This window comes from Microplitis demolitor, chromosome 9 (genome assembly GCF_026212275.2).
Source record: "Microplitis demolitor isolate Queensland-Clemson2020A chromosome 9, iyMicDemo2.1a, whole genome shotgun sequence".
Classification (NCBI taxonomy): domain Eukaryota; kingdom Metazoa; phylum Arthropoda; class Insecta; order Hymenoptera; family Braconidae; genus Microplitis; species Microplitis demolitor.
The window spans coordinates 3,926,812-3,947,417 of NC_068553.1; the positions used below are offsets into that span (position 1 = coordinate 3,926,812).

The 20,606-nt window shown below is 30.8% G+C and overlaps 1 long non-coding RNA gene across 1 annotated transcript; it reads right to left on the bottom strand.

Moving 5' to 3' along the window:
* Positions 1–13,934: 13,934 nt before the first annotated feature.
* On the bottom strand, positions 13,935–20,389 carry LOC103570532 (uncharacterized). The gene is made up of 3 exons (XR_548989.2): positions 20,339–20,389; positions 16,050–16,151; positions 13,935–14,371 (listed from the first exon to the last, which is right to left on the bottom strand). It is a non-coding gene; the product is annotated as an uncharacterized LOC103570532 (long non-coding RNA).
* Between the last annotated feature and the right edge of the window lie 217 nt (positions 20,390–20,606).

A 20,606-nucleotide genomic window follows, 5' to 3' on the forward strand; every position in this document is an offset into this window, starting at 1 on the left:
CAAAAAAAGGGTTTTTGCTGGTTTTTTGGAAAATCAAGCGCTGGATCGAAAATATTGTGGAAATCAATAATGTTAAGTGTGCATTTTACAGTTCAATATGCCCACAAAAACCCTACAAAGAGCCAAATTAATCCAAACAGCCGTTTTCTTTGTTTCACTCGATCGAATTTTTAAAAAAATTAAAGGATCACGTTTTTGCTCTGAAAAGCTCACAATCTTTAACAAATGAAAAAAAAAATTTCTTCCTAGCTTCGTCCACATTTCCGTTTTAAACAGTGCTTAAATTTTCAAAAAATTTAAAAATTAAAAAAAAAAAAAACAATTTTAAAAAAAATTTTTTTTTTTTTGAACAACTTTAAGAAATTTAAGAGACCAACGCTCAACCATTATTAACATGTTTTCTTCGCTGCATTTCATGGTCTCTTAAATTTCTTAAAGCCGTTCACAAAAAAAATTTTTTTTTTTTGAAATTTTTTTTTATTTTTAATTTCTAACGAAAGTATAGTCCACGATTACGATGTTAACATCGTAAATTTTAGTGGAATTTTCTTTCCATGTGCGAAGGGTTACGTTACAAAAACTAATTTTTCATAGTTATATTAATTACTTACCATCAACTAGATTAAAATGGCTACTGATACTATTCTAATTTATTACAGCAAACGACTCAAACGCTATTTTTCTTCACTGCTAAAATTCGAGATTTGAGAACTTCATTATTGTAGTTACATTTACTAATTCATTTCCACTGAGATAAAATAGTTACTAACCTTCTTTACTCTATTGAAGCTAACTACAAAGTTATCATTGTCAGTACTGTTCAAGCTTCAGTTGCAATAACTTTCTTTTTCAAGTTATTCGCTCTGAGTGAAGCCATGGTAGGGGAAATCAAATTGACTGAAACGTTTGCAGTGGTTACTTTCGGAGTTACGGGAGGCTATGATTACTGAAATTGTAAGCAAGCACACGCGAAAGTATTTATTTTGTTATCATTTAATTATTTATTTTTCATTTTGATTTTTTCCTCAATATCATATTTTGACTTTGATATAAATTTCAAACAACTTAACCTAAATGCTTACTGCATTCTTTTTTATTTTTTATCATTATACTTACTTATTGTTGATTCGTTTGGCTAAAAAACAAAACTGCAATTACTATAAAACTGTCACATATTTTTTACAATTTTTTTTTTTTTTACTATTATTTATAATATTTATTTATTTTTATGTTTCTTGCTATTGACATACGTATAAAAACATACTCTGACAGCCTCCCGTAGTTCATATTTTGTCTGGCGCTGCAGTCACACTCATAGCGAATATCAACTACTCAACATTAACTAAGCTGAAGCAGTGACTAATACTATATTTATTAGTTGACACAAACTATGAAACGTAGTTTTATTACTATTACATCTCAAGTAGTAAATACTATTTTTTTCATGATACCAGCATCGAAGCTTGAAGTTTCAGTGTCTCTACAGCCGGTCAAAACAAGCTAATTTCACGTCGATGCTGCAAACAACTGATGGTGAATTCGTAATTCAAAAATACTTTCATACAGCGGGCAGAAACATGCGTGTTTCTTCCCTTAGGAAGAAACACAACTATTTCTGCCTGGTATCAGTTATATTTAATGTTTACTTGCAGCCTTATTACTCTCATTAGTTTATTTGCCACTTCAGTTTACTCATTCAATCTTTTAAGTGACAGTTTTAATTAACCAAATAAAATTACTGAAAAATGAGTGAAACTCATATTTTTATCTTATTTGCAATTTAATAAATGACTGTAAATTACATATTTTTTATTCTCTAACTGCTCCCTGCATCATCGGCGAAATTAACTTGTTTCTTACCGGCTGCTGACACTGAATCTTGAAGTTCTGATGCAGGTAATCATGAAAAATATAGTGTGTGACTCTTGATAAAACACAATTTCAGACTGCGGGTGATGTCAGCCCTCGCCTGCGGCTCGGGCCGCCAATCTCACCCTCGTCTGAAATCGTCATGGTTCATCCCTTGTCACACAATATACTATTTATGATTGTTATAACCAGGTAAAAATTGTTCGTGAAGAATAGTGCGTGTTGCTATTTTGTATCAGTTTTGAGCACTACCATATAGTACCCGGGACTACGAAAACTAGTTTACAGAATTAATATTCGATACTTGTGACGTTGTAGTTCACTACTGTGCATATTTCTGTCAGTGTATTTGTCCAAATGGTGTGAATGTCCAAAATTACTTTTTGAATTAACGATCACGTTGACCGAGCTTCTGGTGGGTAGTTAATATCCAATGCAAAAAATACGAAAAATGAAATCATTACTGCATCAAGTGCAGTATTAGCTTTATAAAATGTGTCATTAACAATAACTTCAATCGATTGTAAATCTGAGGTCCAGTAGTTATTGGTTGTGGTTGAAACGATATCTTACGTTTGCTCATGAATCGCTTAACATGATCAATTGACTCAGTTTTATCACTCACTGTCTAAAAGAAAAAAATAAAATAAATAGAAAATCTTCAATCAAAAGATACAAAAAAAGTAAAACTCAATTTTTTACTAAATACGTAATTGATAAATTATTTACTTCAACATAAAACAAAAACGCTCGTTGTAGTTCAGCTGGAGAAGGATTTCACTGTAGGTCTTCCTCCTCAGGATCACCTGAAATTTGTTTTCTTTTTCGACATCTCTTAGCTGGCTTATCAGGGGTGACATCTTGAACCATAGGCGCAGACTTTCTTAGCATAGCGAATAAAATCCACAAAACTTTTGTTTCACCCTGATTTACAAAAATTGGGTTTTCATCATATGTCAACGTTTGAAAATGCTAGGATGCTATTATGACATTTTCAGAGCGATACAGAGCACTCAATCGATATCTGGTCCAGCCTTTCTCCATGATTCTTGTAGCTCTAGCGTGTCTGCCCAAATGGATATTCTGTAGGTGAGCTCTGATGTGACTACTAATGACAGTAATATCCTACTGCTTTGCTTTGGGCCTCTGACGTTAGGAATCCATCGTGCGAGACTAGCTCGAACTACCGATGCTTTAATACTCGTTAGGATGATTCAAAAATTACCAAATTTTATTTTCTTCTCGAAAACAGGTTCAAGAGTTTAATTTATATATGAAAAGACGCCTGTAAAAATAAGAGCTCTTAATATTAACATTAACAAGTTTCACATTGCACTTTTCTATTTTCCATAGGAATAACATGGAAAAATTTTTTTTTTTGCGTCTTCTGATTTTTATAGCTAGCTAACGATGCGTCATAGAAAAAGTCAGCAGGCATATTTTTGTCGGGAATTGAATGTTCTATAAAAAAAGTCTATCATATATCTATCTATAAAAAAAATTTATCATTTTTTGATAAATCCACTTGTTCAAATGTTATTCGAGGTTGAAGTTGAATTTATTTTAAATTTTGAGATCTATTATCAGATATCACAGAATATTGTAAGACCTTTCTTGTAGACATTTTTATTTCCTACAAATTATTATCTACAAAGTTTTTTCAACTTCCGCATTGTTTTCTAGTTATTTTCATTTTAATGTCAAGCTCTTAAAACCGATCAGAAGATTATTTTTTTTATCACCCTTTTGAATCACCCTAGTACTCATATGATCTACTTGCTTCTTGAAGTTTAGTCGGACATCAAGCATTACTCCTAGATAACGGATAAATGGTTGTGATGTGATTTCTTGCTCTCCGACGTTTAGCTTGATGGTTTCTACTGTCATTCGACTGGTGACGAACACTGCCTCGGTCTTATGCTTGGCTAGTTGCATATTCACCGTATCCATTCACAAGTTGATTCGTCTGAATGTGATATCAAACGTTAGTTTTATCTCTTCGAGGTGCTTTGCGACAATCACTACAGCTACACCATCCGCATATGCTACATGTTTGACTTCTGTTGGCAATGCTATTTTCAAAAGGACATCATACATGATGTTCCACAGCATAGGTCCTAGGAATGAGCCCTGTGGTACTCTTCCGGTAACTTCGTACTCTTTTGGACCGTTCTTCGTGTCATATTTTAGGGCCCTATTCGTGAAGTAGCTCGTCTTTTTTTTATACTTATAATTTGTGTTATAAATAATTTTACAGTTAACTCTGTTGCCTCCAGTTCAGCCACGAGGAATCCAATCTACCGAGTATTCACCAGTCCCAGAATCATCAACTACAGTCCACTATTTAATATCCATCTGAGTCTAATCACTTACAATAATTTACCTACAATATATCTGTTTTAAAAATCAATAAATTTGTTAAGTAATCAATTTTAGTTCTCGCTCAAACATTTGGTCCTTCGAGCTGGATTGGTGAATATTCAGCAAGAGGATTGAGCACGTTCATTACGTGTTGACCAGCAGAGTGAAATCGGAATATTCACCAGAGATTTATTCAGAAATCTCACTTGCATTAGTACTGAAAACGTCAGCCGCCATCGTGTCGAGGCACGTGGCTTACTGCTTCGAGAACAGTGGGAAAAGTTTTCACTGAACCATGATGCCCTGACTATGGTGATCACCAAACTTCAAGAGGAGGAAAGAGAGCAGATCCTGTAGAGATCATACTTTCATCGACATCACTTTCGTCCACCAGAGAACATTATCTGGAAGCGCTCTAACGAGCTCATCGAACGAAGTACCAGCACGATTCGAGCACCATCATCCACCCAATCTGTTAATTTAGGGTCAGAACAATCAGCAGTGAATCATCATGTTTCTCGGTTGCCTCCAGTGGATCTTCTCAAATTCAACGGTACCGTCGCGGGATGGCTTGCGTTCAAGGATATGTCCAGCTGCATGGTCATCGCTAACCCAAGTCGCTCACCGAGAACAACTTCGAAAAGGCCTGGGAGTCGCTGCAATCATTTTACAGAAATATTTGATGTGCTCGGTATTAGAGGTCATAGAACGATTATTTAGTAACAAAGGCAATGAGTTGATGCAGAACGTCAGTATGCTAGAAAAAACAGGTTCGAAAAACTGGTTTGAAGTTTCTCGATTTTTCCACTTCCCAAGAGCGTGAGAAATTCTTGTAAAATCATTTATAACAAAAATTATATGTATAAAAAAAAGACTGCAATTTGGCGACCAAATGTTTGCGTAGAAGAGCTGCGTATGCGGGTGAAAAGCTCGCGTTGTAAACAGATAAGATCAACTTTTATGGCCCCGAACCCGGGACGGTCATAAAAGTAGATACACGGGCGATGTTGCGAGCGGCGCAGAACTAAAATATTTAGTTTGAAGACAAAGAATTATATTTTACAATATTTTATTTTATTTTTTAAAATAAACATGTCTTAAGTTTTTCATATCAATTATTTAGTTTTTTTGTTTAATATAGCAATTTTCAAGAACATTATATTTTTCATATTCTGATTTCGTTTTTACATCATTCACCATTTCTACACTAAAAAAAATGGACCAGTTTGAGATAAATTATAATAACTCTAATGCAAATATTACGCAGGTATTTGAAGATTCAGCGATTCCAACTGTAAAAAGTAACGTAGGTTCTTTCTATATCTTTATATTTGTTCCTCTCATTTTATAATAAAAAATTGTTGATCTACTCATAATAACTGCGTAAATTAAAAATCGTGACATTAATTATTAGTTGAATATTTTTTGATTTCTGTAATAGCATATTATAAATTATGTCTAGCCATTTCTTTGAACCTGCCACAAAATTTATTAGCAATCACGGATACAACTCAACCTGATTTATCAAAAAATACGATTTCATTGGTTAAAACCTGTAAAGAGGTAAGTAATGTTTCAATTTAAGGACTCGTTAAATTTCATTCGTAACACATAAATTTTTTGTATTTTAGATCAATATTTAATTTTATACAACTCATATTATAATTTTAGACAACTCATTTAATTTATTAAATTATTTACATAATGATGACTATGATCAGAACTAGGTTTGCTAAAATTTGTCGAAAATTTCTTTGATGTGATTTAATTTTAATATTTTTTTTACAAAATTACCAAAATTTTCCAGGAACCAGAATTGCTGAAATAGCTTAAATCTTATCCGCACGGATTGAACATTTTAAACTGTTACAAGTCCAAAAAACTCAGTTGAAAATCTTCCATAGTTTCGATACCAAGAATTAGCTTAACAAATAAGTGAATTGTTCAGTAGTGAACTACCAAATACCTTTTTACACCACATGTAACCATTGGTGGTGAAGTTGTCCAACCGGCATGTGGTATATTACTGTCATGTAATAATTATTTGCGAAAATAGTACTTAAAACAAAGTATTTCAAAGACTGTAGTCTTAGAAATATCTACAGGTAAGAATTCAAATTTATTATAATTATATAATAATTTAAAATTTTATTATTGCTGTTATTATTTATATAGATGTTACAAATACCGTCCCTTCTGACAGCATGCAATTTTTAACAATCTGTATTGAACCTTAGAAAAGTGTAACTGATCACTGGATTACAAGTTATGATGAAAGACAAAAAGAACTTTCGAATTGTTCAATCAACAGTTACTTCATCAAATTTCTTTGTTTAAAACAAGCTAATGGATATATTTTGGCAAATAATCAATTTTTTGTCTTATATTAATATATTTTAACCAGATAAATTTTTATTTTATAAGCTAGAATTGAATTTTGATTTAAAATTTCCTCATAAAAAAAAATTGCATTTAAAGAAAATCACCCTTTCATCTATTATCAACTGAAGTATTCATTTACTAGATCTAGAAGACAATCAGATCCAAACTTACTAGCTTTGTCTTTACAATCAAATAGTTTTGAAGATGGTTAGTTAATAAAGATATTTCACAAAATTTTTAAAGTTAAGAAACTTGTTAGTCTATCATTAATACACTAACGCAAAAATTAAAGGAACAGAAAAATTTTATAAATTTTTTTGTGATTTTTGGAAGGCTGTAAAAAAATTGAGTGTTGCCGCATCGTTGCTGTTCATGTTATGGGGTTTTCTATCACCGAAGATTGGGTCTGCGTCGTTGATGCCGCGTTTACTGTCTACACTTATTAAGGGTCAATTCCATTTACTACTGCAAGGATAGAACACGTCATAAGTACACCGTAAGTAGGGTCCTTCCTCCCCAATTTGAACCTCTTGATCTCCTCTCACGTAAAATAAAATATTAAACTTCAAATGCTATAATTATTCTAAATTAATTTGATAAAATAAAATTTGGGGAAACTTTCATACTGTAATTGATTGGGTACTTGGTCAAATAAAAGTATATCCTTTTGATCATATAAAACCACAATCTTTTACTTAATAAACCACCAGTCCTTTCCTTTCAAAATTGTTAGATTTAGCGAATATCCCAGGGGAACGAGGCGAGCCCTTCCAGCTCACTAAGACAAACCAGACTAAAATTCCATAATGCATATAAAATAATTAAATATAATTAAACAAAGTGTCCGTGTTTTCAAAATTAATCAATTCTAAACATTATAAGCATATCAATAACCTGACTGCGAGTAGGCATTTTTTTCGCTGGATGGCATATCAATTAACTTATTTGATGTCATAATTTATTATTAACACAGAAAACTGCACTGTTTTCAAATTAAAAAAAAAATGATGATGCTAAACAATAGTGACATTAACCAGTGTTTGAATTTGCTCTTACTTTTATAGTAAATTATAAATTACTATGTTACTTGCTCTCAGAAATTACTAAAAATAAATACCGGTATATTTTTGGTTTCTAAAAAGTAAAAAGTCACACTACAATTCGTCCTCAGGGTCATATCTTTTTGTAGGCACTAGTTGTACGAACATACATAAATTTTTAATTGAAATTATTTAATTATTGATAAATAACTTATAAATAATACTGGCGGTTTAATAATATTTCATTCTTATAATTTAACTAAAGAAGTCGTGTTCGTCAAATTAAAAATTTATCGACCAGCGGATCAAGTCATGCAGCCAGATGATGAAGGAAGTAATAATGAAGTATTTGTAGAGACATTGTTCGGTAAAAATTAGAAATTAATACATTTTTTGCAGTCAGCAAATAACTTTCATAATTTATAAACAATCATAAGTCATGAAAAATGATTTTTTCCTTTTGATATTTACTAGAATTATATTAATAGATGCATTCTTAGTTTCAGACGAGGACGCTGTTTAACATATGCACAACGATTATTTTTCATTTTTTTTTTTTTTTTTTTTTTTTATATGTTCTTTTATCTATAAGTAAGCATGTTTTTAATTCTCATTGAGAATATATTAATGAAATTTTTATAATTTCTGTTCTGAACTGAAATCGTTCTTCGTCCATTCTTTTCAACTTAAAATTAAGGAAGTTTATAAATTCCCTAAACGAATCCCCTAAAAGAATGTTTCCCTAGATTTCCCACCAAGCCATCTAAAATTCACTCAATTTAGGGGAAAATCCTCCAACCTGGCAACACTGACAAGCGGTCCGCGTGAAGATTAGGTTAAGAAAAGTCGCGTATGTGTGTATGTAATAAAGTACAGAGGACACAGCTGTGTGTAGGTGTGATATAGCCTTATAAGTATAAGGTGTTAATGCTATCAGGTTTTAAATAAGATATGTCAAAGGTAGTTGAATAAATTGTTAATTGGTTAAAAAGGTTTAGAACTGTCAAGGTAATTGACTAATTAATAAAGAGTAAAATTGAAATTTTAATTCGCTAGAAAAAAATTTTGAAAATAATAATTTATTTTTATTTCTCAGGATAAATGATCATAGAATTTACTAAATGTTTCAAAAACTATACGGAGTTTTCGTCTGCGGAGTATTCTTTCTACTACTGCATAATTCATTGTGATCGGTTCGTTAGTTTCGATAATATCGTCAACGAGATATTTAAGAAATTACTTTTTCCTGAACTTACAAATTAACTTATAAGTTATAATTCAGATTTCATCTGAAATGACTTCTCTATACAACTAGACTTTTTTCTATTACACGAAATCGATAAAAAGGTTTTTATCAAATAAAATCACAATCGTAAAATTTATTATCAATATGACACTCTAGCAAGCTTCGATATTTAACAAAATTTGACAATCAATTTCCATACATATTATCACTATTTTTGTACAGGTTGAATTGGTAATGTTATCAAAAACTATTGATTCTTACTGGAGTTACTTATATCTTTTGGAGACTCGATACATCAAATAATTTATCAAATTTACAGGAAACTCTTAAGATTATTTCCACAATTTACTTAAAATTTCGGTCCAAGTCCATGAGTAGTTGTTGAAATTGAAAGATTTAATGCGTACATAAATTACAATCGCTTTCCATGTTTAAAAGCACTTTTGATAGTTTCGCTGAGCAACTCAAGAACAAAACTTTCCAATGAAGAGAACAAACCGATTGCCAGTAAAATTAATGCAAAGGTGACATCTTCAAATTCTATCGGTCGGTAATAATTATGCGTTGATTTAACTTTGATTACTCCGAGTTCACTATATACCAGTTCTTCTAACAATTGGCGCACTCTGTCGAAGAGAGATGACTAGTGAAACCACATTACGACATTATTAACGCGATCATTCAATGGCCAATTGCTGCGCATTGTCAGTGATACAATATGATAGCTAACCACATTATCAGGACCATGAAATTTGTGTTTCATAACTAAGTCTCTTAAAGAATTATAATCATCAATACAAGCAATCAATTTATTTAGGTCAATATGACAAGCACCCTGTTTAAATATTGTTTTATTTAGCAATAATGGATCTGTAATATAATCTTTACAACTATCACTTACATAAATTACTGTATAATGCGGGTCTTTTAGATCATCTAGAGTCTTGACATTTTTTCTGTACTCAGGTTTTGTCAAAAATGCTGCCAGATGACCAGAAAATGTCGCCTGAATTATCAAAAAATACAAAAATATTACGAAAAAAAATATTCGTATCTTTGTCGTATCCATTCGAGTGTAAATTGAATTATTTATCAAAAGCCTCAGGCACTCGAAGATAGCAAACGATAATGTCGAGTAATATTCTGTTCTGTTTGATAAATAAACAACAACAAATACCATAAGCATAATAATCGTTGTTGCAATAATAGTTAATCACCTGTAAAAATTGAACATTTTTTCCAATAGTGTCATTAATCCACGATTGTGAGTTACTATAACGTCATGAATAATTTCAAGTGGATATGATGAATAATAAACATCAAATACTTTCGTTTGTTGATCGCCCGTAATCCATGTAATGGGAACTAGTATAAGATCTATTGATTTGTCTAAAATCAATAAATCGTTGGTCATGGTTTCTAATTGTTCCCTATTGTCTCTAGAAACATAAGTTATATTTAGTGATATATTTAGAGTTGTTATCAACCACTATCCAACGAATCCCATCGATATTCCTAATTTGTCATTTATATAAGAATCATTAGGGTTTTTAGTTATTCATTAGTTCATCAACACGGCCACTTGCATCTAAATCACTTCCTGATCTTCGCATTATTTTTATCGCATAGCCCTTTAGATGTTTTGTACGATCAAAAATTATATCATTACAGATATTTGAACCTGTTAAAATTAAATATCAGTAATTACATTCTAAACTTGATATTCGAAGCTTCAAAATAATTTTTAACTTCTTGCTAAGGAAGTCAAAGATTTTCAAAAAAATTCAGAAAGATATTGTTTTTACATCGATTTGCAAAAATGGAGTTTTTATCAGATGTCGGTGTTTCGAACTCCTATGAAGCTATTCTGACTGTACTTTCAGAATAATGCCCACGTATGCGTGTGTGTGTGTGTGTGTGTGTTGGTGTATGTGTGTGTGCGCGTGTGAGAAAGAGTGTGGGTGTTCATGTATGTATGTAAATTTTTTATAACTTTTCAAATAATCATTCGATTTGAATGGTATTGGTGGCAATCGAACGAGTTTGCTAACTATCAACTTTCCTGTCAATTTTACATTAATCAGTTCGATAGACTTGGAGATATATAGAATGAACAAAAATAAATTCTTTTCTAATATATTTTCTTAATTTCAAGGGAACGACTCGATCAATCAACGCCAAAATCTTAATAAAGTTCATTGAACACTGCAAGAACCATCTCACTCGGATAATGTCGAGAGATATCGCGGGAGAGAAAAGTGGTGAAAAACGGCTTTTCACGAATATCTTTGACACGACTAAATTAAACATATCTAAAATCGAGTCAGCTCTAGTACTCAATAAAACGCACTGATTTTAACCTCTAACTTTGAAATCAGCTTATTCGTTCAATATTTCGTCGGAGAAGAAAAAGTTGTTGGGGCTCACCCGAAAGGTCATCCGATTTACAGATTTTTTTTCATGCCAATCCGTCAATTTGAACCCAAGTTAAGGATATTTTAAGATTTAACTAAACTCTTAAATACAACTTACCATTTAAATCAAACCCTTTTTTTTAGTTATGTACCTTAGTTTTTATAAGTTATGAAAAAAATTGTACTGTACTCTTAAGTTTACTCATGTTTTTAAAATGTTCGACAGACTTTAACAAAGACATCATAAAACTTAAAATTCGGAAATGTATGACAGGCAAACTCAAATAGTTGACATTGTTAAATAATCCCTTTAATGACCTAGAAGAACCTTCGACACAAACGGACAAATTTTTTACAACCCATCTGTTTAGCAGATGGCGACCAGTCTTTTTCGATTTAACAATCTTCTTACACTTAGTTTAAACAATCCTTTTTTTAAAATAAATAATACCCTTTCCAGAATCCTCTTGTTTAACAACAATTCCCCAACTCCGGTAATTTTCCACTAATCTAAAACGGAAATACTCTTCCCGAAACTGCACTCTCTGACTGACGATAGTTTGACTTAAAAATTGAACAGGCAGTTACTGACGAAACCTCTGACCACGCTCGCCGAGCGCCTTATACCTGACCTTTACCGACTTTTATACCGATCAAATTATTGTAAAAGTATAGTCAGTTCTCAATTTAATAAATCAATACAAAAACGAAATATTTGTGATCTTTTTAATCAAAAATCACAAAATTCTTGTTAAATTATTACCAAATTAATTTGCAAGAAAACACCCTTTATTCTTAGAATATTGACCTATGAAAAGTCTCCAGTGACCGTGATTATCATCAAAATAAATATCATCGATTTTAAACCAAAGTGACGGTGCATAATCAGCAAACGAATTTAATGTTATTATATCAATTGTATTTTCTGTGTTTTCTGACATTGAACAATAGTATACTTGACAATTTTCGAAAATGACTTGATAATTTCGAAACAGATCTATTATATCGCATGTAAGGTCTTTGTCAAATATGAACATTGTTTTAATTTTTAGCACCGGCTCTGACATCTGTGATTTTATTACAAGGGGATCGGTAAAGTTATCGACAATCATTATAAACGATCTTATTTTTCGATGTGCTATTATTTCATTTGTTATTTCAACTCCATTCATCACGACAATATCACTCACTTCTTTTGGCAATCGAAAAAATTCTCCATTGGCCCAATATCCGATTGTTCCTAGTTCCGTTCCGCAGCTTTCAAACAAATCTCTCTAATTGGACATCTAATAAGAAACTATGAAATTAATCAGCTGATTATTCATATGAATTTATTTACCATTAGATTATAAATAAATCAACACCATCTCCAAATGCAATTTTTTCTCTCCCGATAATTGATTTTTGAATTACACAAACCATTATTATTACTATTATGATTAATTTGATCATTGAACGTATTATTCATGCACTTATAAGTGCTGTCTAGGAGACGCTGAGTCTGCCTACCGACTAAATTTTTTTTGGCGTCAAGCTTATGCTTTAATATTTCATTGAAATCCTGATATAAATCGAGTGTTAAATATAGCAAAAGTGTCACACTTGGTATTTCTGCTTTGCTCTACTTCCGGGTATTTTTATTATTATCAATCTGATATGTGTAACCTACGAGTTTAACTATTGATGTAAATTCCTGACAATCTTACAAGCTTGTCAGCCATCAACTTTTTCTGTGAATTTAAGATTCAATCCGATAGATATCAATCGGATTTAATCGGACTTTCTAATCAGGTAGCGGAATAAAGCGTAATTTATTAATCTGCATCTAAACCATTTCATTGTCACAAGTAAGTCACTCATTTTACGCAATTAAATTGATTAAATATTTTATAATTTCAGAGAAAATAAATATTTATTTGACCATATCCAAGTACACGATATTTTTGACGAATAAATATTATTGAGCTCGAAAATCCTTTCTGTCATTGCAATATGAATTAATTACTGCTAAAATATATTTATATTTATAAGTCTACATAGTTCCCTGGCGGATCTGAATTACGTTAATTCAGCGCATTTGGGTAAAAAATTTTCAAGAGGTCACTCGCGAATCTTAAAAATATCAAAAACATTTGAAATTCGGATTTTTAGGCAGATTTTTTTTTAAATCTAGGTTTTATATTTGTCCTCATGGTCGATTTTTCAAGGAATTTTGTCATAGTCTATCATAATTAGTCGAATAGAGTTCGAAAATACCATTCGTTGAAAAATTTATGAATGTATGTATATATATTAGACTGTCTCAAATTCGGGGACTATGGTTTTTTTTTTTTTTTTTTTTTTTTTTATTGAACACTGAAAAATCAAAAGGGTATCTCGAAAAATTGTGACGGTTAAAATTTGAACTCTCAATATTGATATTTACAGTCGGCTATTGATAATTTTCGGTTTTTCATTTAGTAGCGTGGTAAAAAATACATAACTTCCAAAAAAATCAAGATATAAAAAATCTCTTCTCAAATATTTTGTAGCAAATTCACTGATCTACAAAAAAAGTCTTTTATGAATTTTGCATGTATAAAAATTTGTAATTTATAAGGTTTTATCACATCATTTCAATTGTTATATTATTTTTTATTTTTAAGTATTTGTACATTTTGACTCGGCAATTATTACAGACTTTGAGCGCGTTCAATTTGAATATAATGGTGTGATAATATTAATAATTTCGGGGCGCTTCAAGATTGAATGAGGGTCACTGAGTTTGCTATAGGTACTGCATTTGAGCGCCGAGTAACTTTGAAATAACTAAAGTTAATATGATAAGCAATTCTTATAAAATACACCTTTTTCAAGTCTTACTTAATTCTTTCGTAAGAGACATGCTTAAGGACCGTTGCTATTTGATTTGCTTATTTTCTGCCAAAGGCTTGGCTGATTGCGGCTAGATTCGCAAACATTTCCCTTTGATTTTCCTCAATATTTTCGCACTGACCTTGGAACCAATATGAGTTACATGAATGACCTTCACAACAATCGTAACCTTGCTGAGGATGACACTAAACAAAAAACAAAACTTTTTATTGGTTTCTAGGAAGTCAGCAGTTTTTTAGGTAAAATTATTTTCATATTTCCATAATTTCTCAGAAATCGTTTGACTACATCATCTTGGATTTGCACGAAATTATTTTTACAAGTTATATGCTAACTAATTTACACCTTTTAAGATTATTCCATTAATTAATTGGATAATGTAGATGGCTCCATAATGTAATATCTAATAATATGTTGTTGAACATAGAAGAGTAGAGATAAATAGGATTCAATCGTTATAAAGAACTGATAAATTGAAAAAATTATAACATCTCGAACTATACAAAAGATGAAATACGTAATACTGTAATTTTGGTATTTTTCTATAGAATAAAAAAAGTATTTTACTAATCATTATTGTTTCAAGTCAACAGAATATATCTCATTACATCGACGAGTGATCAATTAATCACATACACTTATCCAAAAAATTGAGGGAGCAAGAAAATTTTTTTAATTTTTTAGTGATTTTTGGAAGGCTACATTTTTATGAAAAATGATCATATCGAAAAAAGGGATTTCCTTGGCCCCAAAAAATTTCACTCATCCCAAGCAAATTTTGACTTGCCCTAAAGAATCCCGGACATTGTTTTGGCGCCCTCTAGGGGGCGCCAAACTAGCAAGTACCACCCTCTTCGTGGGTTCTGGGACTAGTACTCCAACCGTTAGCGGTGTCCGCATGTCTTGCACCCGTAACATGCGGCAACTCCGTGGTAGCAGGAAGCTAATAGGTACCTCTGCGTGGAAAAGGATCCTCCCTTGGAATGTTTTGGAATTCTGAGGGTAATAAAGAGCCCATACATAACAATATCACTAACATATAGTGATAATCACTCGCTAAATTTGAGGGCAAATCTATTTGACTGCTGTCACAAACCCGAGTGAGTATAATGTGAAAGAAACCCTTTTTGGGGTCACTGAGCGCAGGCTGTGGCTCAGCACTGATTCTGCAGCATGTCGACCAATACAGGGAATTGTTACCATGGGGGACCCAATCGAAGCCCCACTTCAACCAGAGTCTCTCTATTTTCTGGGATGGGAGGAGTGTTTGGGTCCATGTGAGGACGGTCTCGTGGTGGTTGTTGGTGAGGCACCCACATGCACTGCATGCCTAATGGGTAAGCTAATGTGAGCTTATGCTTACATTTCGCTTTTATGATATTACGGTAGAAGATAGGCGATTTTCGCAGCGCGAATATGCCCTATTGGGCGTGGTATCGGCCTCCCGTCAAACGGAGGTGGATCTAACTGTCCCGTTACATTAATTAATTGCCCTAAAGAATTTTTTGCATACTGAATTAAACACGAAAATTGATTTGGGTGGGGAAAAAAGAGTGAGTCCTAGCAAATCTTATTTAATAGCGATTTCTAAGTATATATGATATGCAGATGTGTGAATCAATATTTTTTACAATAATTTAGATACGACCAAACAACGTAAAATTATTCAAAAATAATGATTTTGCAATGATTCATAAATCTGATCAAGCATAAAAACTTTTTTAAAATTTTTGGAAATAGGCTTCCAAGAACATTAGCAGGATAGTTAAGGAAATTTCGAAGTTTCAATAATGCATTTAGTTTTCAAAAACTGAGGTATCTATTTTGCATAGAACTCTCTATTATGGTACACAGTTTACTTACCCAGCCACCTTTACATCCTTCGACAGCATTAATAAAGAGGCAAGTTATCAAGAAAATTGATAATAATGATGAAAAAATTTTCAGCATTTTGTTTTTAAGACTCTGGAAAAATATGATTACATTATTTAAAAATAATATTCTGGTTATATGATTTCGTTTATATAGACTATTCGAATTATCTTTTCGTTCAACCCGATAAAAAGTAATTTTATCTGATTATATATGAGTATATATGATCATATAAGAGATAATATATAGTTATATATAATCATTTATGGAAACTATATATGACTATACATGGTAATACATGGAATTATATATAATAATATTTGAGTCTATATGTAATTAAATCTGATCAGACATGACATCTAAACTTATATGTACTTATATATAAGTGTATGTATGATTAGATCTGATCAGGATTCATTGATATGAAAGATATAAGCATTCAATTATGTACCCGAGTCAAAGAACAAATTCCAGTTCGAACATTAGAATACTACGTGAGGTATTTAAGTGACAAGTTTGACAATGGAGATTGAGAACTGTGTGGAAAGTAATTACAATTTAGGCCTCAATGTTGTAGTTGCGGGTGATTTTACATAATTGATGGCTAAACTAGTATCAAAAAAATTTCGCGGGGACCTGAAAATCTTCATAACATACAAAAAATTTACTGCTCCAGATTTAGGCTGCAATTTCTCAAATACCGTAACCTATGTAGGTTCTCTCACTTTTTTTCGTAAGAAATAAATACTTTAGACCGTGAATCTCAAAAAAATTGACCCAAAAATAAATAATTAATTAAAAATTTGCAGAAAAATTACCGAAACCTCTATAATATATACCAAATAAAAATAAATATTTATTTTTATTTATATCCATTCAAAAAAAATATAATGGTCACTATGAGAAAATAGTTAACCGAAAGAAAATTTAGTATACATTTTTTCAATGAAAATACAAAAATTTATTGAGGACAAAATGTTTGAAATTGTATTCTATATTCTTTAGGAAGTTTAAAAAAAAATTTTTTTTGAGATCTATTAAAAGTTTGTCCACAAATATATAAAAACGAATAATAATAATAATAAATTAATGAATTTACTTTATTTGACATAAAATTTTTTAAGTATTCAGACTTTTTTTTTTCAACTCGAAAAGTCCAGACAACGGTAATTTATTTTCTGAGGATTTTGAGAGTTTTGTTAGAATTTAAAACCGATAAAGAGTTTGCATTTAGATCTCATATTTTTCATTGAGAATTTAGAGTAACAATATCGTATCATTTTTCGTCCGATAAATAAAAGATCAAGGGAATTGATTTTTTGAGGTCCAAACTAGAATTTGGTTTTTGACTCGCGTATATAGGTCTATAATATATATATAAATATATTACATAATGGCACAATTTTAATATTATTGTTATTAAATTTTTATTTTGTCAACTATCAATCAAATTTAAATTACTATTCTTTAAAAAATATTCACAGGTTTCGGCAGCAATTGAAAAGTATAAAGCAAGATTGATTTATACATGGATATTTATAAGTTTATAGATAGAAAGATTCGATTATATCTATCTAATAAATTTTTTTGTAATTTATGTACAAAATTTGATTCATCATTACGTGCATTATTTACGTAGGATGCATCAATTTGATTATTTGAGTTAATTAATGCTATGAATTTTTCATAATTATGTGTAAAGTAGAGTAGATGATAAGACTACAATCCAGCAATAACCAGAGTTAAGCAACATCGACGTAGAACATTAATTAGACGGGTAACCCATTAATAAAATAGTAGTTAACCGAAGTAAATGTTTTTTTAACTTCCCGCTACGAAAATTATTAATTTTCGGGAAGTTATTAGTTTCACCCCTATTTTCGAAAATCTAGTTTTCATCAGATGTCAACGTTTTGAGGTCCTAGGAAGCTATTCTGACTGTTTTCAGAAGGATGTCCGAGTGTCTGTATGTGTGCGCGCGCGTGTGTGTGTGTGTGTGTGTGTGGATGTAAACTCTCAATATCTTTTTAATGAACTGACCGATTAAAACGTTTGAGGTGACAATCAAGAGAGTTTATTGGCCGTCAACTTTTCTGAAAAGTTCGAATCGATCGATGAAATAGACTCTAAGATATGGAAGAAAAACAAAAGTAAAAAAAAATTTTTTTTCAGTTTTTTTCCAATTCTTCAGAAATGGCTCGATCGATCAATTCCAAAATCTAATTAGCACAAGAATTTAATAAAACGCATCGATTGCTGCCTCAGCCATTTCAATCGGTTTATTCGTTCGAGAGAAATCGATCGAGAAAGAAATGGTGAAAAACGATTTTCTTCGATTATCGTCGGAGCGACTCATCCGATCAATTCCAAAATGTGATCAGTTCTAGAACTCAAAAAAATACGTCAATTGCCGCCTCGACCATCAAAATCGGTTAATTCATTCGTAAGATATCGTAAGAGAAAAAAATGTTAAAAAACGATTTTTTTCGAAAACAATGGCAAGTAAAAGTATTTTCGAGCTCGAAGAGTTTGAAAATAAATTTACAACAATGTTTTCGAGCTTCTTGAGCTCGAAAACAGCGGGAAGTTTTACGGCTGGCCTGCAGGGTCAATCGATAGACAGATTTTTATTTTTTCAATGTAAATTCAACCGACTTTTATATTAATGAAGACGATTGATCCTAATTAAATTATTTAATAAATAATTTACAGATATTTTAAATAAGATTTCATAAATGACTATATTCCTTCATGCATGATCATATATAATTATACGAAATTATTTTTCATCGGGAAGAGAATAAAATTTTATATCAAATTATTGTTTAACATTTTTATTTTGTTTCCTTCACAATATTTTGTATTGAACAGGACAAAAACGTATTCATCAAATTTTTGAAAAAATCAAAATTTCAGAAAAAAGTCTATAATAAGTTTGAAATAATTCAAAAACATTTCAGGTTATTGTGATTCAAGGAATTATTGAACTCACTGTTTCAAATATAACCCGGGTCGAAAAATTTGACCTGATTTTGGTCTAACTGAACTGTATTTGGACTACTTAGTTTGTTATTGAACTTCTATAAAAATTTTAATCCGGTTTTGATTTACCCGGACCGAAAAATTTTATCTCATATTAGTCTAATTGGAACATTTGATCTGTTTTTGATATTTTACAAAAATTTTAAGCTGTTTTTGACCTGTTGTTCTAAAAAAAAATTGCGTTACAGGCAGACCAAACTAGGTTAATTCTTGGACTTTAAAAAATTTTAGTTCTGAAAATTTGCAAGGACAAAAGTAGATTAAATCATGGACTTATAAAATTTTTATTAATGGACAGTATTTATAAAAATAAATATTAAGTTACGGAATTGATTATGTTTTGTTTACTATTTATTTAGTATCTTTCGTTTAAAAATGTCGGCAGTTAATGAAAGTTTGACAGCTTAATTTTTAGTTGTCTTGACTGAATATATATAGCATTGAATAAAAGTGATAAAATAACTCTTAAAATGTCAAAAAAACTTTTCTTATTTACTAGATAAAATTAAAAATATTTCGGCATTAGAAAACATCCAAATTTTTGTAACATCTTATTACGGAAGCGCATTAGCGTTTCAAATATTAAGAAAATTAAAATATTTATAAATCTAGATTATTATTATTTACATTTTTAAAAAGTCTTGTTTTAGATCTAAAAGCGATTTCAAACAGACTGAAAATTATAGTAAATAAGGTCTGTTTGTGTCCTTAAAAACAATTGAACACAGACCAATAATTATAATAAAAAATTCTGTTTTTAGTCTAAACCCGATTTGAAACAGACTAAATATCATACGAAAATAAGTCTGATATTGGCCTGGATGAGAAATAGTACTGACAAAAACAGATTAAATTCCGATATGAAATAAATACGATTTATAAACTTGAATTAAAGAAGAAATATTCGAATTTATCATTTATTTTAAAACAGATCTAATTTTTTAACCCGGGAATATCGTTCAACATGAACGAAAAAATTCAGTTAATCTTCATAAATACTGAAATGACCCAATCAATATTTCAATTTTGTAAATATTCAATACTGAGCTTCATGATAAATTACAATTTGTATTAAATTAATTGGTTCTCTGTAGTTCTACAAAAATTGAATTCCTTATTTTTTTTATTATTATCTATTAGTATGCTAAATTTCATTAAATTAAATTCTAAAACCGATCGTAATACCTCAAAATGTTACAAATAGAAATCTTATTATCGAAAAAAATTTTCTTACTTACTTAATGATGGTTTCAGTATTGTCAAATCAAACACAAGATTGAGTATGGATTTATCTATCGAGAAAACGCAGTATTTATCGTAATATTAGTGGCCTTTCACGTATGTAAAATCAGATCTCAAGTGCGAAAGCTTTAGTCAGCTATGTCAAATGATCTCTGATAACCCTTGATCTATACGATCTTTAACATTTAAGAATAAATATACCTTCGTTACTTTATTTATCAAGCTTTCTGCTTTGATTATATCATTGATTCATTACGTCCTTGA